Here is an 18,234-nt window from a genome sequence, read left to right on the forward strand (position 1 = left end):
CACACACAGGTGTAGATGGACAAGACAAGCCTATTCAAGATCAGCACAGGCACCATTTTTACTTACTTTTTTTCTTTTAAAAATGCATATAATACAACGCATTGAAAAACCGGTGGTCCACAAGAGGGAGACAATGTTTCAAAAAAGAATTCCTGCGGTCAGAAATGCAGTATGTATGGCAGAACTACTCATTGAATGCTTCAATTTAAATAGCAAGTGCTGACAGACAGCAGGGGCCTAGTTTGGTAGCCGACACAGTATATTTGCAACACTGTAAGAAAGGCCTAAATCTTAACACACCTGTTGCAGCAACCAGTAAAGACAAATTGATTGATTGATTGATTGATTGATTGATTGATTGCATATTGAATGCAATGCAATGTTTGACAGACATAGGTGAAAGCAAGGCCAGGCAAGGCGCAGAAAATGTTGCAATTGGCCAGGAGAAATCAAACAAAATGCTACACTTGGCCTGAGAAAAGTGCTTCTTTGACCCTGAAATCAATTCCCATAAAGGGTTAAAAGACAACTCGCGCTGATTTCAATTCAATCTGTTTTTAGAAACTGGATCAGAGAAGGAGTGCACTGGTCCCGGAGATACTGCAATAACGGGTCAATGCGTGGAGTGGACAGAGCAAGCTCTTCTTCCATCTCCCTGTTCCAAAAATCCATTTAATATATGGTCCCCAAATAGGGGACGTATCAGATATTAAACTGATAAGAACAGATACTACACTTGATCTTAGCCAAAAGGCCGAGAAGCGATACCGAAGCCGCTGCGCCCCGTGGGCCGCACCAAGGCCTACCACCAATACCCATTGTGGAGACAGAGCAAAAGATTGCCGCAGGGAGGACATTTTCAGAAACTCTGGAGGGAGGCCTTCTCAATGACAGTTCTGCTGTCAATGACAGTTCTGCTGTGTATGTGTGTCTGTGTGTGAGAGACGGAGAGTGTGTGTGTCTGTCTGTCTGTCTGTCTGTGTGTGAGTGTTTGTTCAAGCTGTGCACGACGCGTTTTGAATCTGCATAACTCCGCCTACTTTGACCACACCCTCCAGCCAGCCCCATTGTGACAGCACATGAATGTTCCGTGCTAAGATTCTATCTACTGCAGGCAGCGCACCTGGTTGGTGAAAAGCATTAGAATGCTCACACACACACAGGTGTAGATGGACAAGACAAGCCTATTCAAGATCAGCACAGGCACCATTTTTACTTACTTTTTTTCTTTTAAAAATGCATATAATACAACGCATTGAAAAACCGGTGGTCCACAAGAGGGAGACAATGTTTCAAAAAAGAATTCCTGCGGTCAGAAATGCAGTATGTATGGCAGAACTACTCATTGAATGCTTCAATTTAAATAGCAAGTGCTGACAGACAGCAGGGGCCTAGTTTGGTAGCCGACACAGTATATTTGCAACACTGTAAGAAAGGCCTAAATCTTAACACACCTGTTGCAGCAACCAGTAAAGACAAATTGATTGATTGATTGATTGATTGATTGATTGATTGCATATTGAATGCAATGCAATGTTTGACAGACATAGGTGAAAGCAAGGCCAGGCAAGGCGCAGAAAATGTTGCAATTGGCCAGGAGAAATCAAACAAAATGCTACACTTGGCCTGAGAAAAGTGCTTCTTTGACCCTGAAATCAATTCCCATAAAGGGTTAAAAGACAACTCGCGCTGATTTCAATTCAATCTGTTTTTAGAAACTGGATCAGAGAAGGAGTGCACTGGTCCCGGAGATACTGCAATAACGGGTCAATGCGTGGAGTGGACAGAGCAAGCTCTTCTTCCATCTCCCTGTTCCAAAAATCCATTTAATATATGGTCCCCAAATAGGGGACGTATCAGATATTAAACTGATAAGAACAGATACTACACTTGATCTTAGCCAAAAGGCCGAGAAGCGATACCGAAGCCGCTGCGCCCCGTGGGCCGCACCAAGGCCTACCACCAATACCCATTGTGGAGACAGAGCAAAAGATTGCCGCAGGGAGGACATTTTCAGAAACTCTGGAGGGAGGCCTTCTCAATGACAGTTCTGCTGTCAATGACAGTTCTGCTGTGTATGTGTGTCTGTGTGTGAGAGACGGAGAGTGTGTGTGTCTGTCTGTCTGTCTGTCTGTGTGTGAGTGTTTGTTCAAGCTGTGCACGACGCGTTTTGAATCTGCATAACTCCGCCTACTTTGACCACACCCTCCAGCCAGCCCCATTGTGACAGCACATGAATGTTCCGTGCTAAGATTCTATCTACTGCAGGCAGCGCACCTGGTTGGTGAAAAGCATTAGAATGCTCACACACACACAGGTGTAGATGGACAAGACAAGCCTATTCAAGATCAGCACAGGCACCATTTTTACTTACTTTTTTTCTTTTAAAAATGCATATAATACAACGCATTGAAAAACCGGTGGTCCACAAGAGGGAGACAATGTTTCAAAAAAGAATTCCTGCGGTCAGAAATGCAGTATGTATGGCAGAACTACTCATTGAATGCTTCAATTTAAATAGCAAGTGCTGACAGACAGCAGGGGCCTAGTTTGGTAGCCGACACAGTATATTTGCAACACTGTAAGAAAGGCCTAAATCTTAACACACCTGTTGCAGCAACCAGTAAAGACAAATTGATTGATTGATTGATTGATTGATTGATTGATTGCATATTGAATGCAATGCAATGTTTGACAGACATAGGTGAAAGCAAGGCCAGGCAAGGCGCAGAAAATGTTGCAATTGGCCAGGAGAAATCAAACAAAATGCTACACTTGGCCTGAGAAAAGTGCTTCTTTGACCCTGAAATCAATTCCCATAAAGGGTTAAAAGACAACTCGCGCTGATTTCAATTCAATCTGTTTTTAGAAACTGGATCAGAGAAGGAGTGCACTGGTCCCGGAGATACTGCAATAACGGGTCAATGCGTGGAGTGGACAGAGCAAGCTCTTCTTCCATCTCCCTGTTCCAAAAATCCATTTAATATATGGTCCCCAAATAGGGGACGTATCAGATATTAAACTGATAAGAACAGATACTACACTTGATCTTAGCCAAAAGGCCGAGAAGCGATACCGAAGCCGCTGCGCCCCGTGGGCCGCACCAAGGCCTACCACCAATACCCATTGTGGAGACAGAGCAAAAGATTGCCGCAGGGAGGACATTTTCAGAAACTCTGGAGGGAGGCCTTCTCAATGACAGTTCTGCTGTCAATGACAGTTCTGCTGTGTATGTGTGTCTGTGTGTGAGAGACGGAGAGTGTGTGTGTCTGTCTGTCTGTCTGTCTGTGTGTGAGTGTTTGTTCAAGCTGTGCACGACGCGTTTTGAATCTGCATAACTCCGCCTACTTTGACCACACCCTCCAGCCAGCCCCATTGTGACAGCACATGAATGTTCCGTGCTAAGATTCTATCTACTGCAGGCAGCGCACCTGGTTGGTGAAAAGCATTAGAATGCTCACACACACACAGGTGTAGATGGACAAGACAAGCCTATTCAAGATCAGCACAGGCACCATTTTTACTTACTTTTTTTCTTTTAAAAATGCATATAATACAACGCATTGAAAAACCGGTGGTCCACAAGAGGGAGACAATGTTTCAAAAAAGAATTCCTGCGGTCAGAAATGCAGTATGTATGGCAGAACTACTCATTGAATGCTTCAATTTAAATAGCAAGTGCTGACAGACAGCAGGGGCCTAGTTTGGTAGCCGACACAGTATATTTGCAACACTGTAAGAAAGGCCTAAATCTTAACACACCTGTTGCAGCAACCAGTAAAGACAAATTGATTGATTGATTGATTGATTGATTGATTGATTGCATATTGAATGCAATGCAATGTTTGACAGACATAGGTGAAAGCAAGGCCAGGCAAGGCGCAGAAAATGTTGCAATTGGCCAGGAGAAATCAAACAAAATGCTACACTTGGCCTGAGAAAAGTGCTTCTTTGACCCTGAAATCAATTCCCATAAAGGGTTAAAAGACAACTCGCGCTGATTTCAATTCAATCTGTTTTTAGAAACTGGATCAGAGAAGGAGTGCACTGGTCCCGGAGATACTGCAATAACGGGTCAATGCGTGGAGTGGACAGAGCAAGCTCTTCTTCCATCTCCCTGTTCCAAAAATCCATTTAATATATGGTCCCCAAATAGGGGACGTATCAGATATTAAACTGATAAGAACAGATACTACACTTGATCTTAGCCAAAAGGCCGAGAAGCGATACCGAAGCCGCTGCGCCCCGTGGGCCGCACCAAGGCCTACCACCAATACCCATTGTGGAGACAGAGCAAAAGATTGCCGCAGGGAGGACATTTTCAGAAACTCTGGAGGGAGGCCTTCTCAATGACAGTTCTGCTGTCAATGACAGTTCTGCTGTGTATGTGTGTCTGTGTGTGAGAGACGGAGAGTGTGTGTGTCTGTCTGTCTGTCTGTCTGTGTGTGAGTGTTTGTTCAAGCTGTGCACGACGCGTTTTGAATCTGCATAACTCCGCCTACTTTGACCACACCCTCCAGCCAGCCCCATTGTGACAGCACATGAATGTTCCGTGCTAAGATTCTATCTACTGCAGGCAGCGCACCTGGTTGGTGAAAAGCATTAGAATGCTCACACACACACAGGTGTAGATGGACAAGACAAGCCTATTCAAGATCAGCACAGGCACCATTTTTACTTACTTTTTTTCTTTTAAAAATGCATATAATACAACGCATTGAAAAACCGGTGGTCCACAAGAGGGAGACAATGTTTCAAAAAAGAATTCCTGCGGTCAGAAATGCAGTATGTATGGCAGAACTACTCATTGAATGCTTCAATTTAAATAGCAAGTGCTGACAGACAGCAGGGGCCTAGTTTGGTAGCCGACACAGTATATTTGCAACACTGTAAGAAAGGCCTAAATCTTAACACACCTGTTGCAGCAACCAGTAAAGACAAATTGATTGATTGATTGATTGATTGATTGATTGATTGCATATTGAATGCAATGCAATGTTTGACAGACATAGGTGAAAGCAAGGCCAGGCAAGGCGCAGAAAATGTTGCAATTGGCCAGGAGAAATCAAACAAAATGCTACACTTGGCCTGAGAAAAGTGCTTCTTTGACCCTGAAATCAATTCCCATAAAGGGTTAAAAGACAACTCGCGCTGATTTCAATTCAATCTGTTTTTAGAAACTGGATCAGAGAAGGAGTGCACTGGTCCCGGAGATACTGCAATAACGGGTCAATGCGTGGAGTGGACAGAGCAAGCTCTTCTTCCATCTCCCTGTTCCAAAAATCCATTTAATATATGGTCCCCAAATAGGGGACGTATCAGATATTAAACTGATAAGAACAGATACTACACTTGATCTTAGCCAAAAGGCCGAGAAGCGATACCGAAGCCGCTGCGCCCCGTGGGCCGCACCAAGGCCTACCACCAATACCCATTGTGGAGACAGAGCAAAAGATTGCCGCAGGGAGGACATTTTCAGAAACTCTGGAGGGAGGCCTTCTCAATGACAGTTCTGCTGTCAATGACAGTTCTGCTGTGTATGTGTGTCTGTGTGTGAGAGACGGAGAGTGTGTGTGTCTGTCTGTCTGTCTGTCTGTGTGTGAGTGTTTGTTCAAGCTGTGCACGACGCGTTTTGAATCTGCATAACTCCGCCTACTTTGACCACACCCTCCAGCCAGCCCCATTGTGACAGCACATGAATGTTCCGTGCTAAGATTCTATCTACTGCAGGCAGCGCACCTGGTTGGTGAAAAGCATTAGAATGCTCACACACACACAGGTGTAGATGGACAAGACAAGCCTATTCAAGATCAGCACAGGCACCATTTTTACTTACTTTTTTTCTTTTAAAAATGCATATAATACAACGCATTGAAAAACCGGTGGTCCACAAGAGGGAGACAATGTTTCAAAAAAGAATTCCTGCGGTCAGAAATGCAGTATGTATGGCAGAACTACTCATTGAATGCTTCAATTTAAATAGCAAGTGCTGACAGACAGCAGGGGCCTAGTTTGGTAGCCGACACAGTATATTTGCAACACTGTAAGAAAGGCCTAAATCTTAACACACCTGTTGCAGCAACCAGTAAAGACAAATTGATTGATTGATTGATTGATTGATTGATTGATTGCATATTGAATGCAATGCAATGTTTGACAGACATAGGTGAAAGCAAGGCCAGGCAAGGCGCAGAAAATGTTGCAATTGGCCAGGAGAAATCAAACAAAATGCTACACTTGGCCTGAGAAAAGTGCTTCTTTGACCCTGAAATCAATTCCCATAAAGGGTTAAAAGACAACTCGCGCTGATTTCAATTCAATCTGTTTTTAGAAACTGGATCAGAGAAGGAGTGCACTGGTCCCGGAGATACTGCAATAACGGGTCAATGCGTGGAGTGGACAGAGCAAGCTCTTCTTCCATCTCCCTGTTCCAAAAATCCATTTAATATATGGTCCCCAAATAGGGGACGTATCAGATATTAAACTGATAAGAACAGATACTACACTTGATCTTAGCCAAAAGGCCGAGAAGCGATACCGAAGCCGCTGCGCCCCGTGGGCCGCACCAAGGCCTACCACCAATACCCATTGTGGAGACAGAGCAAAAGATTGCCGCAGGGAGGACATTTTCAGAAACTCTGGAGGGAGGCCTTCTCAATGACAGTTCTGCTGTCAATGACAGTTCTGCTGTGTATGTGTGTCTGTGTGTGAGAGACGGAGAGTGTGTGTGTCTGTCTGTCTGTCTGTCTGTGTGTGAGTGTTTGTTCAAGCTGTGCACGACGCGTTTTGAATCTGCATAACTCCGCCTACTTTGACCACACCCTCCAGCCAGCCCCATTGTGACAGCACATGAATGTTCCGTGCTAAGATTCTATCTACTGCAGGCAGCGCACCTGGTTGGTGAAAAGCATTAGAATGCTCACACACACACAGGTGTAGATGGACAAGACAAGCCTATTCAAGATCAGCACAGGCACCATTTTTACTTACTTTTTTTCTTTTAAAAATGCATATAATACAACGCATTGAAAAACCGGTGGTCCACAAGAGGGAGACAATGTTTCAAAAAAGAATTCCTGCGGTCAGAAATGCAGTATGTATGGCAGAACTACTCATTGAATGCTTCAATTTAAATAGCAAGTGCTGACAGACAGCAGGGGCCTAGTTTGGTAGCCGACACAGTATATTTGCAACACTGTAAGAAAGGCCTAAATCTTAACACACCTGTTGCAGCAACCAGTAAAGACAAATTGATTGATTGATTGATTGATTGATTGATTGATTGCATATTGAATGCAATGCAATGTTTGACAGACATAGGTGAAAGCAAGGCCAGGCAAGGCGCAGAAAATGTTGCAATTGGCCAGGAGAAATCAAACAAAATGCTACACTTGGCCTGAGAAAAGTGCTTCTTTGACCCTGAAATCAATTCCCATAAAGGGTTAAAAGACAACTCGCGCTGATTTCAATTCAATCTGTTTTTAGAAACTGGATCAGAGAAGGAGTGCACTGGTCCCGGAGATACTGCAATAACGGGTCAATGCGTGGAGTGGACAGAGCAAGCTCTTCTTCCATCTCCCTGTTCCAAAAATCCATTTAATATATGGTCCCCAAATAGGGGACGTATCAGATATTAAACTGATAAGAACAGATACTACACTTGATCTTAGCCAAAAGGCCGAGAAGCGATACCGAAGCCGCTGCGCCCCGTGGGCCGCACCAAGGCCTACCACCAATACCCATTGTGGAGACAGAGCAAAAGATTGCCGCAGGGAGGACATTTTCAGAAACTCTGGAGGGAGGCCTTCTCAATGACAGTTCTGCTGTCAATGACAGTTCTGCTGTGTATGTGTGTCTGTGTGTGAGAGACGGAGAGTGTGTGTGTCTGTCTGTCTGTCTGTCTGTGTGTGAGTGTTTGTTCAAGCTGTGCACGACGCGTTTTGAATCTGCATAACTCCGCCTACTTTGACCACACCCTCCAGCCAGCCCCATTGTGACAGCACATGAATGTTCCGTGCTAAGATTCTATCTACTGCAGGCAGCGCACCTGGTTGGTGAAAAGCATTAGAATGCTCACACACACACAGGTGTAGATGGACAAGACAAGCCTATTCAAGATCAGCACAGGCACCATTTTTACTTACTTTTTTTCTTTTAAAAATGCATATAATACAACGCATTGAAAAACCGGTGGTCCACAAGAGGGAGACAATGTTTCAAAAAAGAATTCCTGCGGTCAGAAATGCAGTATGTATGGCAGAACTACTCATTGAATGCTTCAATTTAAATAGCAAGTGCTGACAGACAGCAGGGGCCTAGTTTGGTAGCCGACACAGTATATTTGCAACACTGTAAGAAAGGCCTAAATCTTAACACACCTGTTGCAGCAACCAGTAAAGACAAATTGATTGATTGATTGATTGATTGATTGATTGATTGCATATTGAATGCAATGCAATGTTTGACAGACATAGGTGAAAGCAAGGCCAGGCAAGGCGCAGAAAATGTTGCAATTGGCCAGGAGAAATCAAACAAAATGCTACACTTGGCCTGAGAAAAGTGCTTCTTTGACCCTGAAATCAATTCCCATAAAGGGTTAAAAGACAACTCGCGCTGATTTCAATTCAATCTGTTTTTAGAAACTGGATCAGAGAAGGAGTGCACTGGTCCCGGAGATACTGCAATAACGGGTCAATGCGTGGAGTGGACAGAGCAAGCTCTTCTTCCATCTCCCTGTTCCAAAAATCCATTTAATATATGGTCCCCAAATAGGGGACGTATCAGATATTAAACTGATAAGAACAGATACTACACTTGATCTTAGCCAAAAGGCCGAGAAGCGATACCGAAGCCGCTGCGCCCCGTGGGCCGCACCAAGGCCTACCACCAATACCCATTGTGGAGACAGAGCAAAAGATTGCCGCAGGGAGGACATTTTCAGAAACTCTGGAGGGAGGCCTTCTCAATGACAGTTCTGCTGTCAATGACAGTTCTGCTGTGTATGTGTGTCTGTGTGTGAGAGACGGAGAGTGTGTGTGTCTGTCTGTCTGTCTGTCTGTGTGTGAGTGTTTGTTCAAGCTGTGCACGACGCGTTTTGAATCTGCATAACTCCGCCTACTTTGACCACACCCTCCAGCCAGCCCCATTGTGACAGCACATGAATGTTCCGTGCTAAGATTCTATCTACTGCAGGCAGCGCACCTGGTTGGTGAAAAGCATTAGAATGCTCACACACACACAGGTGTAGATGGACAAGACAAGCCTATTCAAGATCAGCACAGGCACCATTTTTACTTACTTTTTTTCTTTTAAAAATGCATATAATACAACGCATTGAAAAACCGGTGGTCCACAAGAGGGAGACAATGTTTCAAAAAAGAATTCCTGCGGTCAGAAATGCAGTATGTATGGCAGAACTACTCATTGAATGCTTCAATTTAAATAGCAAGTGCTGACAGACAGCAGGGGCCTAGTTTGGTAGCCGACACAGTATATTTGCAACACTGTAAGAAAGGCCTAAATCTTAACACACCTGTTGCAGCAACCAGTAAAGACAAATTGATTGATTGATTGATTGATTGATTGATTGATTGCATATTGAATGCAATGCAATGTTTGACAGACATAGGTGAAAGCAAGGCCAGGCAAGGCGCAGAAAATGTTGCAATTGGCCAGGAGAAATCAAACAAAATGCTACACTTGGCCTGAGAAAAGTGCTTCTTTGACCCTGAAATCAATTCCCATAAAGGGTTAAAAGACAACTCGCGCTGATTTCAATTCAATCTGTTTTTAGAAACTGGATCAGAGAAGGAGTGCACTGGTCCCGGAGATACTGCAATAACGGGTCAATGCGTGGAGTGGACAGAGCAAGCTCTTCTTCCATCTCCCTGTTCCAAAAATCCATTTAATATATGGTCCCCAAATAGGGGACGTATCAGATATTAAACTGATAAGAACAGATACTACACTTGATCTTAGCCAAAAGGCCGAGAAGCGATACCGAAGCCGCTGCGCCCCGTGGGCCGCACCAAGGCCTACCACCAATACCCATTGTGGAGACAGAGCAAAAGATTGCCGCAGGGAGGACATTTTCAGAAACTCTGGAGGGAGGCCTTCTCAATGACAGTTCTGCTGTCAATGACAGTTCTGCTGTGTATGTGTGTCTGTGTGTGAGAGACGGAGAGTGTGTGTGTCTGTCTGTCTGTCTGTCTGTGTGTGAGTGTTTGTTCAAGCTGTGCACGACGCGTTTTGAATCTGCATAACTCCGCCTACTTTGACCACACCCTCCAGCCAGCCCCATTGTGACAGCACATGAATGTTCCGTGCTAAGATTCTATCTACTGCAGGCAGCGCACCTGGTTGGTGAAAAGCATTAGAATGCTCACACACACACAGGTGTAGATGGACAAGACAAGCCTATTCAAGATCAGCACAGGCACCATTTTTACTTACTTTTTTTCTTTTAAAAATGCATATAATACAACGCATTGAAAAACCGGTGGTCCACAAGAGGGAGACAATGTTTCAAAAAAGAATTCCTGCGGTCAGAAATGCAGTATGTATGGCAGAACTACTCATTGAATGCTTCAATTTAAATAGCAAGTGCTGACAGACAGCAGGGGCCTAGTTTGGTAGCCGACACAGTATATTTGCAACACTGTAAGAAAGGCCTAAATCTTAACACACCTGTTGCAGCAACCAGTAAAGACAAATTGATTGATTGATTGATTGATTGATTGATTGATTGCATATTGAATGCAATGCAATGTTTGACAGACATAGGTGAAAGCAAGGCCAGGCAAGGCGCAGAAAATGTTGCAATTGGCCAGGAGAAATCAAACAAAATGCTACACTTGGCCTGAGAAAAGTGCTTCTTTGACCCTGAAATCAATTCCCATAAAGGGTTAAAAGACAACTCGCGCTGATTTCAATTCAATCTGTTTTTAGAAACTGGATCAGAGAAGGAGTGCACTGGTCCCGGAGATACTGCAATAACGGGTCAATGCGTGGAGTGGACAGAGCAAGCTCTTCTTCCATCTCCCTGTTCCAAAAATCCATTTAATATATGGTCCCCAAATAGGGGACGTATCAGATATTAAACTGATAAGAACAGATACTACACTTGATCTTAGCCAAAAGGCCGAGAAGCGATACCGAAGCCGCTGCGCCCCGTGGGCCGCACCAAGGCCTACCACCAATACCCATTGTGGAGACAGAGCAAAAGATTGCCGCAGGGAGGACATTTTCAGAAACTCTGGAGGGAGGCCTTCTCAATGACAGTTCTGCTGTCAATGACAGTTCTGCTGTGTATGTGTGTCTGTGTGTGAGAGACGGAGAGTGTGTGTGTCTGTCTGTCTGTCTGTCTGTGTGTGAGTGTTTGTTCAAGCTGTGCACGACGCGTTTTGAATCTGCATAACTCCGCCTACTTTGACCACACCCTCCAGCCAGCCCCATTGTGACAGCACATGAATGTTCCGTGCTAAGATTCTATCTACTGCAGGCAGCGCACCTGGTTGGTGAAAAGCATTAGAATGCTCACACACACACAGGTGTAGATGGACAAGACAAGCCTATTCAAGATCAGCACAGGCACCATTTTTACTTACTTTTTTTCTTTTAAAAATGCATATAATACAACGCATTGAAAAACCGGTGGTCCACAAGAGGGAGACAATGTTTCAAAAAAGAATTCCTGCGGTCAGAAATGCAGTATGTATGGCAGAACTACTCATTGAATGCTTCAATTTAAATAGCAAGTGCTGACAGACAGCAGGGGCCTAGTTTGGTAGCCGACACAGTATATTTGCAACACTGTAAGAAAGGCCTAAATCTTAACACACCTGTTGCAGCAACCAGTAAAGACAAATTGATTGATTGATTGATTGATTGATTGATTGATTGCATATTGAATGCAATGCAATGTTTGACAGACATAGGTGAAAGCAAGGCCAGGCAAGGCGCAGAAAATGTTGCAATTGGCCAGGAGAAATCAAACAAAATGCTACACTTGGCCTGAGAAAAGTGCTTCTTTGACCCTGAAATCAATTCCCATAAAGGGTTAAAAGACAACTCGCGCTGATTTCAATTCAATCTGTTTTTAGAAACTGGATCAGAGAAGGAGTGCACTGGTCCCGGAGATACTGCAATAACGGGTCAATGCGTGGAGTGGACAGAGCAAGCTCTTCTTCCATCTCCCTGTTCCAAAAATCCATTTAATATATGGTCCCCAAATAGGGGACGTATCAGATATTAAACTGATAAGAACAGATACTACACTTGATCTTAGCCAAAAGGCCGAGAAGCGATACCGAAGCCGCTGCGCCCCGTGGGCCGCACCAAGGCCTACCACCAATACCCATTGTGGAGACAGAGCAAAAGATTGCCGCAGGGAGGACATTTTCAGAAACTCTGGAGGGAGGCCTTCTCAATGACAGTTCTGCTGTCAATGACAGTTCTGCTGTGTATGTGTGTCTGTGTGTGAGAGACGGAGAGTGTGTGTGTCTGTCTGTCTGTCTGTCTGTGTGTGAGTGTTTGTTCAAGCTGTGCACGACGCGTTTTGAATCTGCATAACTCCGCCTACTTTGACCACACCCTCCAGCCAGCCCCATTGTGACAGCACATGAATGTTCCGTGCTAAGATTCTATCTACTGCAGGCAGCGCACCTGGTTGGTGAAAAGCATTAGAATGCTCACACACACACAGGTGTAGATGGACAAGACAAGCCTATTCAAGATCAGCACAGGCACCATTTTTACTTACTTTTTTTCTTTTAAAAATGCATATAATACAACGCATTGAAAAACCGGTGGTCCACAAGAGGGAGACAATGTTTCAAAAAAGAATTCCTGCGGTCAGAAATGCAGTATGTATGGCAGAACTACTCATTGAATGCTTCAATTTAAATAGCAAGTGCTGACAGACAGCAGGGGCCTAGTTTGGTAGCCGACACAGTATATTTGCAACACTGTAAGAAAGGCCTAAATCTTAACACACCTGTTGCAGCAACCAGTAAAGACAAATTGATTGATTGATTGATTGATTGATTGATTGATTGCATATTGAATGCAATGCAATGTTTGACAGACATAGGTGAAAGCAAGGCCAGGCAAGGCGCAGAAAATGTTGCAATTGGCCAGGAGAAATCAAACAAAATGCTACACTTGGCCTGAGAAAAGTGCTTCTTTGACCCTGAAATCAATTCCCATAAAGGGTTAAAAGACAACTCGCGCTGATTTCAATTCAATCTGTTTTTAGAAACTGGATCAGAGAAGGAGTGCACTGGTCCCGGAGATACTGCAATAACGGGTCAATGCGTGGAGTGGACAGAGCAAGCTCTTCTTCCATCTCCCTGTTCCAAAAATCCATTTAATATATGGTCCCCAAATAGGGGACGTATCAGATATTAAACTGATAAGAACAGATACTACACTTGATCTTAGCCAAAAGGCCGAGAAGCGATACCGAAGCCGCTGCGCCCCGTGGGCCGCACCAAGGCCTACCACCAATACCCATTGTGGAGACAGAGCAAAAGATTGCCGCAGGGAGGACATTTTCAGAAACTCTGGAGGGAGGCCTTCTCAATGACAGTTCTGCTGTCAATGACAGTTCTGCTGTGTATGTGTGTCTGTGTGTGAGAGACGGAGAGTGTGTGTGTCTGTCTGTCTGTCTGTCTGTGTGTGAGTGTTTGTTCAAGCTGTGCACGACGCGTTTTGAATCTGCATAACTCCGCCTACTTTGACCACACCCTCCAGCCAGCCCCATTGTGACAGCACATGAATGTTCCGTGCTAAGATTCTATCTACTGCAGGCAGCGCACCTGGTTGGTGAAAAGCATTAGAATGCTCACACACACACAGGTGTAGATGGACAAGACAAGCCTATTCAAGATCAGCACAGGCACCATTTTTACTTACTTTTTTTCTTTTAAAAATGCATATAATACAACGCATTGAAAAACCGGTGGTCCACAAGAGGGAGACAATGTTTCAAAAAAGAATTCCTGCGGTCAGAAATGCAGTATGTATGGCAGAACTACTCATTGAATGCTTCAATTTAAATAGCAAGTGCTGACAGACAGCAGGGGCCTAGTTTGGTAGCCGACACAGTATATTTGCAACACTGTAAGAAAGGCCTAAATCTTAACACACCTGTTGCAGCAACCAGTAAAGACAAATTGATTGATTGATTGATTGATTGATTGATTGATTGCATATTGAATGCAATGCAATGTTTGACAGACATAGGTGAAAGCAAGGCCAGGCAAGGCGCAGAAAATGTTGCAATTGGCCAGGAGAAATCAAACAAAATGCTACACTTGGCCTGAGAAAAGTGCTTCTTTGACCCTGAAATCAATTCCCATAAAGGGTTAAAAGACAACTCGCGCTGATTTCAATTCAATCTGTTTTTAGAAACTGGATCAGAGAAGGAGTGCACTGGTCCCGGAGATACTGCAATAACGGGTCAATGCGTGGAGTGGACAGAGCAAGCTCTTCTTCCATCTCCCTGTTCCAAAAATCCATTTAATATATGGTCCCCCAAATAGGGGACGTATCAGATATTAAACTGATAAGAACAGATACTACACTTGATCTTAGCCAAAAGGCCGAGAAGCGATACCGAAGCCGCTGCGCCCCGTGGGCCGCACCAAGGCCTACCACCAATACCCATTGTGGAGACAGAGCAAAAGATTGCCGCAGGGAGGACATTTTCAGAACTCTGGAGGGAGGCCTTCTCAATGACAGTTCTGCTGTCAATGACAGTTCTGCTGTGTATGTGTGTCTGTGTGTGAGAGACGGAGAGTGTGTGTGTCTGTCTGTCTGTCTGTCTGTGTGTGAGTGTTTGTTCAAGCTGTGCACGACGCGTTTTGAATCTGCATAACTCCGCCTACTTTGACCACACCCTCCAGCCAGCCCCATTGTGACAGCACATGAATGTTCCGTGCTAAGATTCTATCTACTGCAGGCAGCGCACCTGGTTGGTGAAAAGCATTAGAATGCTCACACACACACAGGTGTAGATGGACAAGACAAGCCTATTCAAGATCAGCACAGGCACCATTTTTACTTACTTTTTTTCTTTTAAAAATGCATATAATACAACGCATTGAAAAACCGGTGGTCCACAAGAGGGAGACAATGTTTCAAAAAAGAATTCCTGCGGTCAGAAATGCAGTATGTATGGCAGAACTACTCATTGAATGCTTCAATTTAAATAGCAAGTGCTGACAGACAGCAGGGGCCTAGTTTGGTAGCCGACACAGTATATTTGCAACACTGTAAGAAAGGCCTAAATCTTAACACACCTGTTGCAGCAACCAGTAAAGACAAATTGATTGATTGATTGATTGATTGATTGATTGATTGCATATTGAATGCAATGCAATGTTTGACAGACATAGGTGAAAGCAAGGCCAGGCAAGGCGCAGAAAATGTTGCAATTGGCCAGGAGAAATCAAACAAAATGCTACACTTGGCCTGAGAAAAGTGCTTCTTTGACCCTGAAATCAATTCCCATAAAGGGTTAAAAGACAACTCGCGCTGATTTCAATTCAATCTGTTTTTAGAAACTGGATCAGAGAAGGAGTGCACTGGTCCCGGAGATACTGCAATAACGGGTCAATGCGTGGAGTGGACAGAGCAAGCTCTTCTTCCATCTCCCTGTTCCAAAAATCCATTTAATATATGGTCCCCAAATAGGGGACGTATCAGATATTAAACTGATAAGAACAGATACTACACTTGATCTTAGCCAAAAGGCCGAGAAGCGATACCGAAGCCGCTGCGCCCCGTGGGCCGCACCAAGGCCTACCACCAATACCCATTGTGGAGACAGAGCAAAAGATTGCCGCAGGGAGGACATTTTCAGAAACTCTGGAGGGAGGCCTTCTCAATGACAGTTCTGCTGTCAATGACAGTTCTGCTGTGTATGTGTGTCTGTGTGTGAGAGACGGAGAGTGTGTGTGTCTGTCTGTCTGTCTGTCTGTGTGTGAGTGTTTGTTCAAGCTGTGCACGACGCGTTTTGAATCTGCATAACTCCGCCTACTTTGACCACACCCTCCAGCCAGCCCCATTGTGACAGCACATGAATGTTCCGTGCTAAGATTCTATCTACTGCAGGCAGCGCACCTGGTTGGTGAAAAGCATTAGAATGCTCACACACACACAGGTGTAGATGGACAAGACAAGCCTATTCAAGATCAGCACAGGCACCATTTTTACTTACTTTTTTTCTTTTAAAAATGCATATAATACAACGCATTGAAAAACCGGTGGTCCACAAGAGGGAGACAATGTTTCAAAAAAGAATTCCTGCGGTCAGAAATGCAGTATGTATGGCAGAACTACTCATTGAATGCTTCAATTTAAATAGCAAGTGCTGACAGACAGCAGGGGCCTAGTTTGGTAGCCGACACAGTATATTTGCAACACTGTAAGAAAGGCCTAAATCTTAACACACCTGTTGCAGCAACCAGTAAAGACAAATTGATTGATTGATTGATTGATTGATTGATTGATTGCATATTGAATGCAATGCAATGTTTGACAGACATAGGTGAAAGCAAGGCCAGGCAAGGCGCAGAAAATGTTGCAATTGGCCAGGAGAAATCAAACAAAATGCTACACTTGGCCTGAGAAAAGTGCTTCTTTGACCCTGAAATCAATTCCCATAAAGGGTTAAAAGACAACTCGCGCTGATTTCAATTCAATCTGTTTTTAGAAACTGGATCAGAGAAGGAGTGCACTGGTCCCGGAGATACTGCAATAACGGGTCAATGCGTGGAGTGGACAGAGCAAGCTCTTCTTCCATCTCCCTGTTCCAAAAATCCATTTAATATATGGTCCCCAAATAGGGGACGTATCAGATATTAAACTGATAAGAACAGATACTACACTTGATCTTAGCCAAAAGGCCGAGAAGCGATACCGAAGCCGCTGCGCCCCGTGGGCCGCACCAAGGCCTACCACCAATACCCATTGTGGAGACAGAGCAAAAGATTGCCGCAGGGAGGACATTTTCAGAAACTCTGGAGGGAGGCCTTCTCAATGACAGTTCTGCTGTCAATGACAGTTCTGCTGTGTATGTGTGTCTGTGTGTGAGAGACGGAGAGTGTGTGTGTCTGTCTGTCTGTCTGTCTGTGTGTGAGTGTTTGTTCAAGCTGTGCACGACGCGTTTTGAATCTGCATAACTCCGCCTACTTTGGACCACACCCTCCAGCCAGCCCCATTGTGACAGCACATGAATGTTCCGTGCTAAGATTCTATCTACTGCAGGCAGCGCACCTGGTTGGTGAAAAGCATTAGAATGCTCACACACACACAGGTGTAGATGGACAAGACAAGCCTATTCAAGATCAGCACAGGCACCATTTTACTTACTTTTTTTCTTTTAAAAATGCATATAATACAACGCATTGAAAACCGGTGGTCCACAAGAGGGAGACAATGTTTCAAAAAAGAATTCCTGCGGTCAGAAATGCAGTATGTATGGCAGAACTACTCATTGAATGCTTCAATTTAAATAGCAAGTGCTGACAGACAGCAGGGGCCTAGTTTGGTAGCCGACACAGTATATTTGCAACACTGTAAGAAAGGCCTAAATCTTAACACACCTGTTGCAGCAACCAGTAAAGACAAATTGATTGATTGATTGATTGATTGATTGATTGATTGCATATTGAATGCAATGCAATGTTTGACAGACATAGGTGAAAGCAAGGCCAGGCAAGGCGCAGAAAATGTTGCAATTGGCCAGGAGAAATCAAACAAAATGCTACACTTGGCCTGAGAAAAGTGCTTCTTTGACCCTGAAATCAATTCCCATAAAGGGTTAAAAGACAACTCGCGCTGATTTCAATTCAATCTGTTTTTAGAAACTGGATCAGAGAAGGAGTGCACTGGTCCCGGAGATACTGCAATAACGGGTCAATGCGTGGAGTGGACAGAGCAAGCTCTTCTTCCATCTCCCTGTTCCAAAAATCCATTTAATATATGGTCCCCAAATAGGGGACGTATCAGATATTAAACTGATAAGAACAGATACTACACTTGATCTTAGCCAAAAGGCCGAGAAGCGATACCGAAGCCGCTGCGCCCCGTGGGCCGCACCAAGGCCTACCACCAATACCCATTGTGGAGACAGAGCAAAAGATTGCCGCAGGGAGGACATTTTCAGAACTCTGGAGGGAGGCCTTCTCAATGACAGTTCTGCTGTCAATGACAGTTCTGCTGTGTATG

At 44.4% G+C, this 18,234-nt stretch overlaps 16 non-coding genes across 16 annotated transcripts; all 16 read right to left on the minus strand.

Annotated features, from left to right (window-relative positions):
- Positions 1-575: 575 nt before the first annotated feature.
- LOC143789744 (U2 spliceosomal RNA) lies at positions 576-766 on the minus strand. The gene has a single exon (XR_013219391.1). It is a non-coding gene; the product is annotated as a U2 spliceosomal RNA (small nuclear RNA).
- Positions 767-1,729: 963 nt separating this feature from the next.
- Positions 1,730-1,920, minus strand: LOC143789745 (U2 spliceosomal RNA). Its single transcript, XR_013219392.1, has one exon. It is a non-coding gene; the product is annotated as a U2 spliceosomal RNA (small nuclear RNA).
- A 963-nt stretch (positions 1,921-2,883) lies between these two features.
- On the minus strand, positions 2,884-3,074 carry LOC143789746 (U2 spliceosomal RNA). The gene has a single exon (XR_013219393.1). It is a non-coding gene; the product is annotated as a U2 spliceosomal RNA (small nuclear RNA).
- A 963-nt stretch (positions 3,075-4,037) lies between these two features.
- On the minus strand, positions 4,038-4,228 carry LOC143789747 (U2 spliceosomal RNA). The gene has a single exon (XR_013219394.1). It is a non-coding gene; the product is annotated as a U2 spliceosomal RNA (small nuclear RNA).
- Positions 4,229-5,191: 963 nt separating this feature from the next.
- Positions 5,192-5,382, minus strand: LOC143789748 (U2 spliceosomal RNA). Its single transcript, XR_013219395.1, has one exon. It is a non-coding gene; the product is annotated as a U2 spliceosomal RNA (small nuclear RNA).
- Positions 5,383-6,345: 963 nt separating this feature from the next.
- On the minus strand, positions 6,346-6,536 carry LOC143789749 (U2 spliceosomal RNA). Its single transcript, XR_013219397.1, has one exon. It is a non-coding gene; the product is annotated as a U2 spliceosomal RNA (small nuclear RNA).
- Positions 6,537-7,499: 963 nt separating this feature from the next.
- Positions 7,500-7,690, minus strand: LOC143789750 (U2 spliceosomal RNA). The gene has a single exon (XR_013219398.1). It is a non-coding gene; the product is annotated as a U2 spliceosomal RNA (small nuclear RNA).
- A 963-nt stretch (positions 7,691-8,653) lies between these two features.
- On the minus strand, positions 8,654-8,844 carry LOC143789751 (U2 spliceosomal RNA). Its single transcript, XR_013219399.1, has one exon. It is a non-coding gene; the product is annotated as a U2 spliceosomal RNA (small nuclear RNA).
- A 963-nt stretch (positions 8,845-9,807) lies between these two features.
- Positions 9,808-9,998, minus strand: LOC143789752 (U2 spliceosomal RNA). The gene has a single exon (XR_013219400.1). It is a non-coding gene; the product is annotated as a U2 spliceosomal RNA (small nuclear RNA).
- Positions 9,999-10,961: 963 nt separating this feature from the next.
- On the minus strand, positions 10,962-11,152 carry LOC143789754 (U2 spliceosomal RNA). Its single transcript, XR_013219402.1, has one exon. It is a non-coding gene; the product is annotated as a U2 spliceosomal RNA (small nuclear RNA).
- Positions 11,153-12,115: 963 nt separating this feature from the next.
- LOC143789755 (U2 spliceosomal RNA) lies at positions 12,116-12,306 on the minus strand. Its single transcript, XR_013219403.1, has one exon. It is a non-coding gene; the product is annotated as a U2 spliceosomal RNA (small nuclear RNA).
- A 963-nt stretch (positions 12,307-13,269) lies between these two features.
- On the minus strand, positions 13,270-13,460 carry LOC143789756 (U2 spliceosomal RNA). Its single transcript, XR_013219404.1, has one exon. It is a non-coding gene; the product is annotated as a U2 spliceosomal RNA (small nuclear RNA).
- A 963-nt stretch (positions 13,461-14,423) lies between these two features.
- On the minus strand, positions 14,424-14,615 carry LOC143789707 (U2 spliceosomal RNA). Its single transcript, XR_013219355.1, has one exon. It is a non-coding gene; the product is annotated as a U2 spliceosomal RNA (small nuclear RNA).
- Positions 14,616-15,577: 962 nt separating this feature from the next.
- LOC143789757 (U2 spliceosomal RNA) lies at positions 15,578-15,768 on the minus strand. Its single transcript, XR_013219405.1, has one exon. It is a non-coding gene; the product is annotated as a U2 spliceosomal RNA (small nuclear RNA).
- A 963-nt stretch (positions 15,769-16,731) lies between these two features.
- On the minus strand, positions 16,732-16,922 carry LOC143789758 (U2 spliceosomal RNA). Its single transcript, XR_013219406.1, has one exon. It is a non-coding gene; the product is annotated as a U2 spliceosomal RNA (small nuclear RNA).
- Positions 16,923-17,884: 962 nt separating this feature from the next.
- LOC143789706 (U2 spliceosomal RNA) lies at positions 17,885-18,075 on the minus strand. Its single transcript, XR_013219354.1, has one exon. It is a non-coding gene; the product is annotated as a U2 spliceosomal RNA (small nuclear RNA).
- Between the last annotated feature and the right edge of the window lie 159 nt (positions 18,076-18,234).

Source organism: Ranitomeya variabilis, unplaced genomic scaffold (assembly GCF_051348905.1).
Source record: "Ranitomeya variabilis isolate aRanVar5 unplaced genomic scaffold, aRanVar5.hap1 Scaffold_317, whole genome shotgun sequence".
NCBI classification, from domain to species: domain Eukaryota; kingdom Metazoa; phylum Chordata; class Amphibia; order Anura; family Dendrobatidae; genus Ranitomeya; species Ranitomeya variabilis.